This window comes from Dipteris shenzhenensis, chromosome 12 (genome assembly GCF_047967505.1).
Source record: "Dipteris shenzhenensis isolate YYH24624 ecotype China chromosome 12, Dip_SZ_1.0, whole genome shotgun sequence".
NCBI classification, from domain to species: domain Eukaryota; kingdom Viridiplantae; phylum Streptophyta; class Polypodiopsida; order Gleicheniales; family Dipteridaceae; genus Dipteris; species Dipteris shenzhenensis.
In genome coordinates this window covers 31898731-31906640 of record NC_141607.1, presented here as the reverse complement: position 1 = coordinate 31906640, position 7910 = coordinate 31898731, and positions in this window count along the sequence as shown.

Below are 7910 nucleotides of genomic sequence, written 5' to 3'. Positions count from 1 at the left end.
ATGAAAGGATTAGGCAGGAGTGGGGGGATATGATTCATACCTTTAGAAAGAAATTCTTCAATCTTTGGAGGATGACATAGATATATGTCCATAGTGAGCACGTGACTCATCTAGGAATCCATCATTTAAAAAGGGCACAAAACGTTTGCTTTGTCGACATATGCATGAAGTGTTTTGAGAAGTGGTAAACGTGTCCATAGGACAATAAAACCAATTTGAGATATTTGGAGTATAAGACCATGCAAAGCCAATATTTTCAAACATGTATACCTTAGAGGGATCAAAACTTTCAATAACTTCCAAAAAGACCCACCTAGGTGTAATAAACTCAAAAACTTTTGAGGAAAAACAAACATGGATAAACCTTTTGGAGATCTTCCTCTCCACAAAAAAGGTCCTCATACCATTGATTTGGGTTGCTAATGACCGTTGGGGACCATTACTCAAATCTAACTTGTTTGGCGATGTCCGAAGCGTCGTCATACCTCTTGGCTCCACGCATAGGAAGCTTGGAGGAGTAGGAAGATGAGGATCCATGTGGAGTAGAAAACCTTGATTTTTGGAAAGATCCCTTGGAAGACTCAATGGCAAGGCCAGTTTTAAGGATTTGTTCAATAATGAGAGCAAGAGTCAGTATGGTTGATTTTTGGCAGGAGAGGGGAGCTGTAGCACGGGTCAAGTTACGAGCACCTTCAAGTAGTTGTTCTTGGAAAAGGTAATATGCAATCAGACTTATCCTAGCTTCAAGGGGGAGAGAAGCAATCCAAGCAATAAAAGCATAAAACTGACCTTTAGGGGACTCAAGTTTAAAGAGGTTTTGAAGGTTGTGGATCATGTACCAGAGGACTTGGTCAAGCCACATGATACAGGAAGTACACCCAGATCCATCACGAGTAGAACACCGGCACTTGATGTATGGCCTATGTATGTTTGAAAGAGTCTTGAGGTATTTTTTGCCTAACTTCTCTATAGGCTATGGTATGGAAGTAGACACACCATGGCTTGAACATTTGGACCGTGGTCAAAGGTTTGGAGGGAAAACAAAGGGAGGGTAAATTTGAGGTCAACTGAGAGAAAATGCATGCCTTACCAAACAGATACTTTGCATTGGTCAACTGCATCAGATGATAGAGTACATAAAGTAATGAGCGAATCAAGAGTGAAGGGAGAACAGTGGTTAATGGTCTCAAAAGCCCGGAGTTTCAGAAGAATTTTCAGAGGAGGCAAAATCTTGGGTTAGGGGCTTCCTTCTCAGTCGGGATCAAGTCCATCAACATCTACCACAGGGTTCAGCAGAATGCAGGCAATTTGGGCAGGCAACGGAATCAAGAGTACGTTATTTACCACTAGGAGTTTGTTCATGATGGCCGAAAGAGCCTTGTGTTGGTAAAACTCTAAATCTTGCTTATCAGAAGAGTTGACATCAATGAGATGCCGGAGAAAGCAATCAAAGGTCACATTAGCAGTGTGGGGATCCTTTTGGAATATTAAGAGAAATTGTAGGTAGTCATTAATGGAAGCAATGCTGATAGCTAAAGGTGTGTTCTTTCCTTTTGCTTCTTCCTCAAACATGATCAATTTCTGATGGAATCCATTGTTTAGAAAACATGCCAGTATAGTTTGGATGCCTTGGGCTAGAGGGGGACAAATGTCATTCTTGAATCCAATCTTCAATAGGAAATCATTCTAGCATTCCTGTACACATTTGAGCAAAGTGAGAGAATATTCATCAAATTGGAAAGGTTAAATAGTTTTGAGTTATGCAAAAACTAGTGTTCTTGCCTAACCCAATAAGTATTTAATGAGCAACGTGGCATGTGGCATGGGAAATGTGGTAGCCCAGCCGACATAACCCATGGTTAACTCGACCAAAGGTTAACAAGGTTTGGGTGTGTGTGTGTTTAAAAAATAGAAACCTATAAACAACATGATACATGATGCTCAAATAAAGATGGAAAAAACTCTTTTCATGTTGTAATATGGATATATAAGTACAACTGGTAAAAAATGTCGAATCCATCCAGTAGTCTAGGTTTCGAGGTCAGGGTCCACTTACCTACCACCATCCAAGAGAAACTAAGTGTGAGAAAAATATAGCTTCTACTGGGTAGACAAGTAATGCCTGTGTATCCTGGCTTGTTATCGCTTTTACCAAAGACCTACACTACTATCTAGATTCAAAACACCCACATTAAAGTGTTAAAGAAAAAGACCTATGAATAAGGAAAATAGAAAACTAGTGCTTACAAGATTTTATGAACTGACTAAATAAACTTTAAGTTAAGTACAAAGCTTTAAAAAATACCCCTAGCTACTTTATTAAAAATTAATATAAAAGAGCACCATCAATAAATTTATTATGATATTTTTCTAAGGAAATTAAAAGAAGTCCATGAAAAGATGCCTAGAAAAATTACAAGCATAGGAGTAGGCAAGTGCCAATTAATTCTAGTATACCTTATTTATCTTAACCAATGTTGAATTTTTTAAGAAGGACCATGCAATCAAGATGATAGAGCAAAGCATTCTATAGATTACAATTTTCCATGCTACATGACCAATCAGTGTAGATACATAAAAGGTTAAGTGGATAAATGTAAACCTTACTTTGTAATTATTTATTAATAGAGAAAATTTAAATATTAGAGGGGTGAAAGAAGTACAGAAGAATAAATGTGTGTGTGTGTGTGTGTGTGTATAAAAGAAAAACTAGTAATCAACTGAAGAAGACAATAGTCGCGACAAAACAATCGTAGCAGCAAATGCGTACCAACAACCCCAACAGAGACTGTGGGAATTGATGGAGGGTGGCTACTGAGCAAAGGCGGCTATGAAGTAAGCATAGGGTTTTTTTTTAATAAAAATAGAATGACAAAAAAAGTACGAACAAATGAGATAACAGGGGAGGGGGGGGAATTTTAAGCAAATATTATGCACATCTTTGAATCCATCTCAGAATGGCATCGCTCAAGGGGTGGGGTGGACCAAACGTGCGAATGCTCAAAGTGTGACGGTGCATGAAGAAACGACCGACAACCGCATAGAATCTAGATCTTCTCAAACTTTATGAAGCCTTGGTCAACACAACCCACAGTTACTATCGTGATGGACAGGGAGGCGTGTGGGACTGTAGAGCAATGGAGTAGAAGAGCCAGTACATAGTCCAGACCGTATACTATGAGTGAGAGCTAGGGACTAGTAGGGAGAAGTCTGTAGACTATGAGTGAGAGTCAAGGATGCAGTACGTAGGGGTAGTGTAGGCTGTGCACTATCTAAGGAGCAAGTGCGAGAGCTAGAAATGCACAGGAGATAGAGTATGATAGGTCCGCATGGGCAGCTTAGGGTGTAATAGACCGTGCATAGTCAAAGGGAAGTAACTAGTGAAGACTAGGGAGGTAGGGACTGAGCAGAAAATAGAGAGGTGCAATGAGACTAGGCATAGCTTAAGGAGTTTAAATAGGCTTTTAAGTCAAGGAAGGGAGTCGGTTCAGGGAGTCGAGGAGAGGGGGGTTGGCCTATCGCGTAGGTTAGGGAGTGGTTTAGTAGAGGTTTCAAAGGGTTTAGTTAGTTTTAGTTTTAGAGTTTTTAGAAAAATATTTTTTTATTTCTATAGCATAACAGTTTAGAATAAAAAAGATTAGTAACAAAACCTAGCTAGGAGATTAATTTAAAAGAAAAATTGGAGGCGATTTTAACTAAATAAAAAAGGGCGGACTAAAAAATAAAGAGAGATTCTTTTGTTGAAAAAAAAACCCTTTTTCTATATATATTCAATTTTGAGATTAATGGAGGTATGTGTGAAAGGGGGTAGGGGGATTTTTTAAGAGAAAAAAATCGTGGGAGACAATTTGAGAATAATGTAAGGAAAAAAATGGGGGGTATATTAGAAATCGGGACAAATTGAGAAAAAAAGGGGGGGTCGTAAGAGGTGGGGGGGGCGTAGGATGTGTGTGTGTGTGTGTGTGTGTGTGTGTATGTCCCACCTCCCCCCCACAAAGAGAGAGAGAGAGAGAGAGAGAGAGAGAGAGAGAGAGAGAGAGGGGGGGGAGAGAGAGAGAGAGAGAGAGAGAGAGAGTCTTTTTTGGTGGGGATCTCCCTTGTCTTACCGATACAATGGAAAAGTAAACATGCTACAATGCATTTGTCAAAAGTTCACACCTCTAGTGTTTTCTAGTCCTCCATCCACTTTTATGCATTGATTAAATGCTAATATTACATAGTATGCTAAAGTATTTGGATCTATCATCTTGACACTCACTTGACATGAATAATTACTGTTCGATTCATACTTCATATTCACTTGATCTAATTAATTACTATTGAATGAAGAGTCTCCTTGTGAATTGGAAAATATATTTGTACATCTTGCATCACGGTTGTTATTAGATGTTCGCAAGTTCCCTTTTGTATGGTTTTTTTGGGTGGCCCAACAAGGAGGTCACTCCCATTTTCTTAAGGGCTTTAGTGTTCTCTAGTTCTTTAAAGATTTATCAAGTTTTTAATGACTAATCTAAATGTATTCAATTTTAGATTCCTGCCTTGAAAGACTTTGGAATATTTGGGAAAGCAATATGGGGGACTTGTGATGGCCTCTTGAGCATCCCACGTAATTTCATATTCCTTTCCTACATAACATAACAGCAATTTCCTATCAAGGTACTCCATTTTGTGAGTGGTAGCTCTAATAGGCATTTAAGATAAGAGGACATGTGGGTGCAATACAATGCATTTATAAGGTACTCTTGAGCATCCCACATAATTTCATATTCCTTAACATAATGGCAATTTCCTATCAAGGTTCTCCATTTTGCGAGTGGTAGCTCTAGTAGGCATTTAAGATAAGAGGACATGGAAAATGGAGATGTAGTAGGAATGTCCTTAGGAATGGCTATCTTACTAGCTACACATTAGACATACTTATGTCATGGTAATTTGGAAAAGAGAAAAATAAAATCAATTTTGATGGAGGAGCTTCTAGAATCGACAATGTGGGTGCAATACAATGTATTATGATAAAAAATATTAAAGGTTTGAAAGATTTCCCCTTAGGCTAGTTTGGGGAGATCGCTTGTGACAACTAGTGAAGCTACAAATTATAGGAAGCTATAATGATTGTATGGATACAAATAATTTGGATGGTGGCTACCCATTGTTTTGTCTAGGGATTTTTTTAAAAAGAAAATAGTAGTTTTATTTAAGTATTGTTTACCATTATGAAGCTAGGCCTTTCACCTATTTATGTGGCAAAGATGTCATTAGGGAAGTTATCTTACTCTTTAATAACATATTTGTTGAGAATATTTTTTGTTTTAAAAACAATGTGGCAAAACCTTGCTAAGGGTAAAAGGGAGAGGAGAGGAGAAGGGTGAAAAGGGAGGAGAGGAGCAACTAACGTATTGGGGATAGGCCATATGAATTTCCTCTATAGGACTTGTAGATCATTATGGAAATGAAGCCATGTGAGTCTAGAAATAAATAACAAATCATAAGAGTGAACGTACATTAATCCTTATGCCCACACTTCCTACTAATCGTAGCCTTTGAATGTTTCACTGATGTGTTCAACCACAGTATCAAGAATCAAATAGTGGAAAGCATGCCCATGAATGTATAAAGAGTCCATCCAAATATGAATGGATAGAAACTACATCTAAAGGGATCATATTCACGTATTTAATTACTTAATGAAGAGAGAGAGAGAGAGAGGTTGGGGTGGGGTGGGGTGGGGGGGAGGGACAGAGGGTTTATTATGCTATTCATCATATTTTTTTAGTAAATATTAACACTCAAGTATGCCATTACTTTGTTTTGGACCATTCATCATACCTTTATAGTAAATATCAACATTAGAGTATGCCATTCCTTTCCATAGAGGTTGGCACTCCTTTTGGTAGCCCTTGCATCACTTGCAATTGTTTGAATACCAAAGCAACCTCTTCATTCATGGTTTTTGAAGGATGTGTTGTTTTCCCTCCATGAGACCTCATGGTCCTCCTAAGATGCACCCAGATTGAGTGTATGCCTTGTGGGAGGTGTAGTATTATACTCATGGTCCCCACCACTTGTCCCACTTTGAGGATGCTATGGGAATTTTCTAATATCAAGCCTTGTGGTTAAAAACATGCATATTTTGCATACTCTTTTTTCAAAAAGCAATCCTTTATTGACTCATTTGATACTAATGGTTTTCTATGAAAATATATCATTGCACTCCATAAGAGCATACTATTTCTTCATATGAAATGGAATGGGTAAGACCAAGTTACAATGAAAAGCTTCCTCCTCCTATTGGCAAAATGGATGTAGCAATAATTCAACAAGAAGGCTCTCACTAATGGTAGGTAATCTCATTGTACATGTAAAAAATATGGGACATGATAGAAAGAGGCGTCACGCTAAAAATGCATTATCATTTTCCTTGATAGTAGAAACATGGGGTTGATGGAATATGAGGTCAATGGAATGACATGTAACAAGATTCTGCTAATGGGACCCAAGCTCATGATATATGTGAATAGAACATGGGAGTTGATAAAAGGAGTCATCACTCATGATAAAGGTGCTTTTAGTAGTTTTTATTGAGGATAGAAACATGCCACTAAGCTTCTCATCGACGTGTAATTTTTATCGAGGATAGAAACATGAGATTGAGCTTAGATAACTTGAGAATAGATGGTTTACAATGCACTATAGCGAAATACAAAGTGACATTGTAATGGTCATTCTTCATCTTAGGAATGTGTAAAGTGGCAACTTTATCTTGCTTGCAATGTATCCAACACCTTGGAGTGAGTTGAGTAATCATTCTATAGAGATTGCCTTGACCTACATAGTAAGCCAAGAATAGTGATTGCAATGTCATGACCCATGCCATATCTATGTATACATCTCTGAGCTCCACAAGACTAAAGTCTACATCTCATGGCCTTGGCCCATGAGGGGAATCAATAGGAATCGATGTAGTATATCTTCATCATATTTCTTATGACAAAAGTCCATTTCAATCACAATCTTATCGTAAGCCTACTCTAGCATATGCTAACATAGGATGGCATTGGAATAGCCATAACTAAATTGCCAAAAATCTTGCAAGTTCTACAAAATTGAGATATTATTTTTTATGGGTGAAAAAGAAAATCTTGCACATTCCTTGTATACAGTTTTGTAGGGTTTTCAGTGAACACCGTCTGACTCGCCAGCTTTTAAAAACAGAAAAACCTTGAACTTTCCACGCGAGAGGTTTTTCCTAGGACTTTTATGTTCTAAGGCCAAAATACAACCAAAATATGAGGAATTCTAAGAATGTTAAAAATTGCAAAGATAAAGGTGTGAGGTAGATTTGAAAATGTGAGGTTTGATTGTACAAGAGTTTCCAAAAATTACAAGGATAAAACGTGTGAGGTAGATTTGAAAATTTTCAAGTTTGATTGTGCAAAGATAAAACGTGTGAGGTAGATTTGAATATTTGAAAGTTTGATTGTAGAAACAGTTTCAAAAAATTGCAAAGATAAAACGTGTGAGGAAGATTGGAAGATTTGAAAGTTTGATTGTAAATAGATTTGAAAATTTGAAGTTTGATTGTGAATAGATTTGAAAATTTGAAAGTTTGATTGTCGTTTTTCTCGAGAACATTGTCCGCAGTTTGTCAAAGATCTGCGGAAAGTGACGATGATTTGGGTCACTGCGACGAGGAGGCCACATTTGGACTACAAAAGAGGCATCATGGCTAATTTAGAGGGATCGAAAGAGCCATCATCATCACGGTGCGTATCTAAATCATCGTCCCCATCATCGTAGCTTGCAGGAATCACGCATGGTTTGCCACCAAAGAGTCCGGATTTACGGAAAAGCTGCTGTAAATGTGTATGCGAGGATCGGATGCGATTTATTGGCATTCGGAATCCACGCAG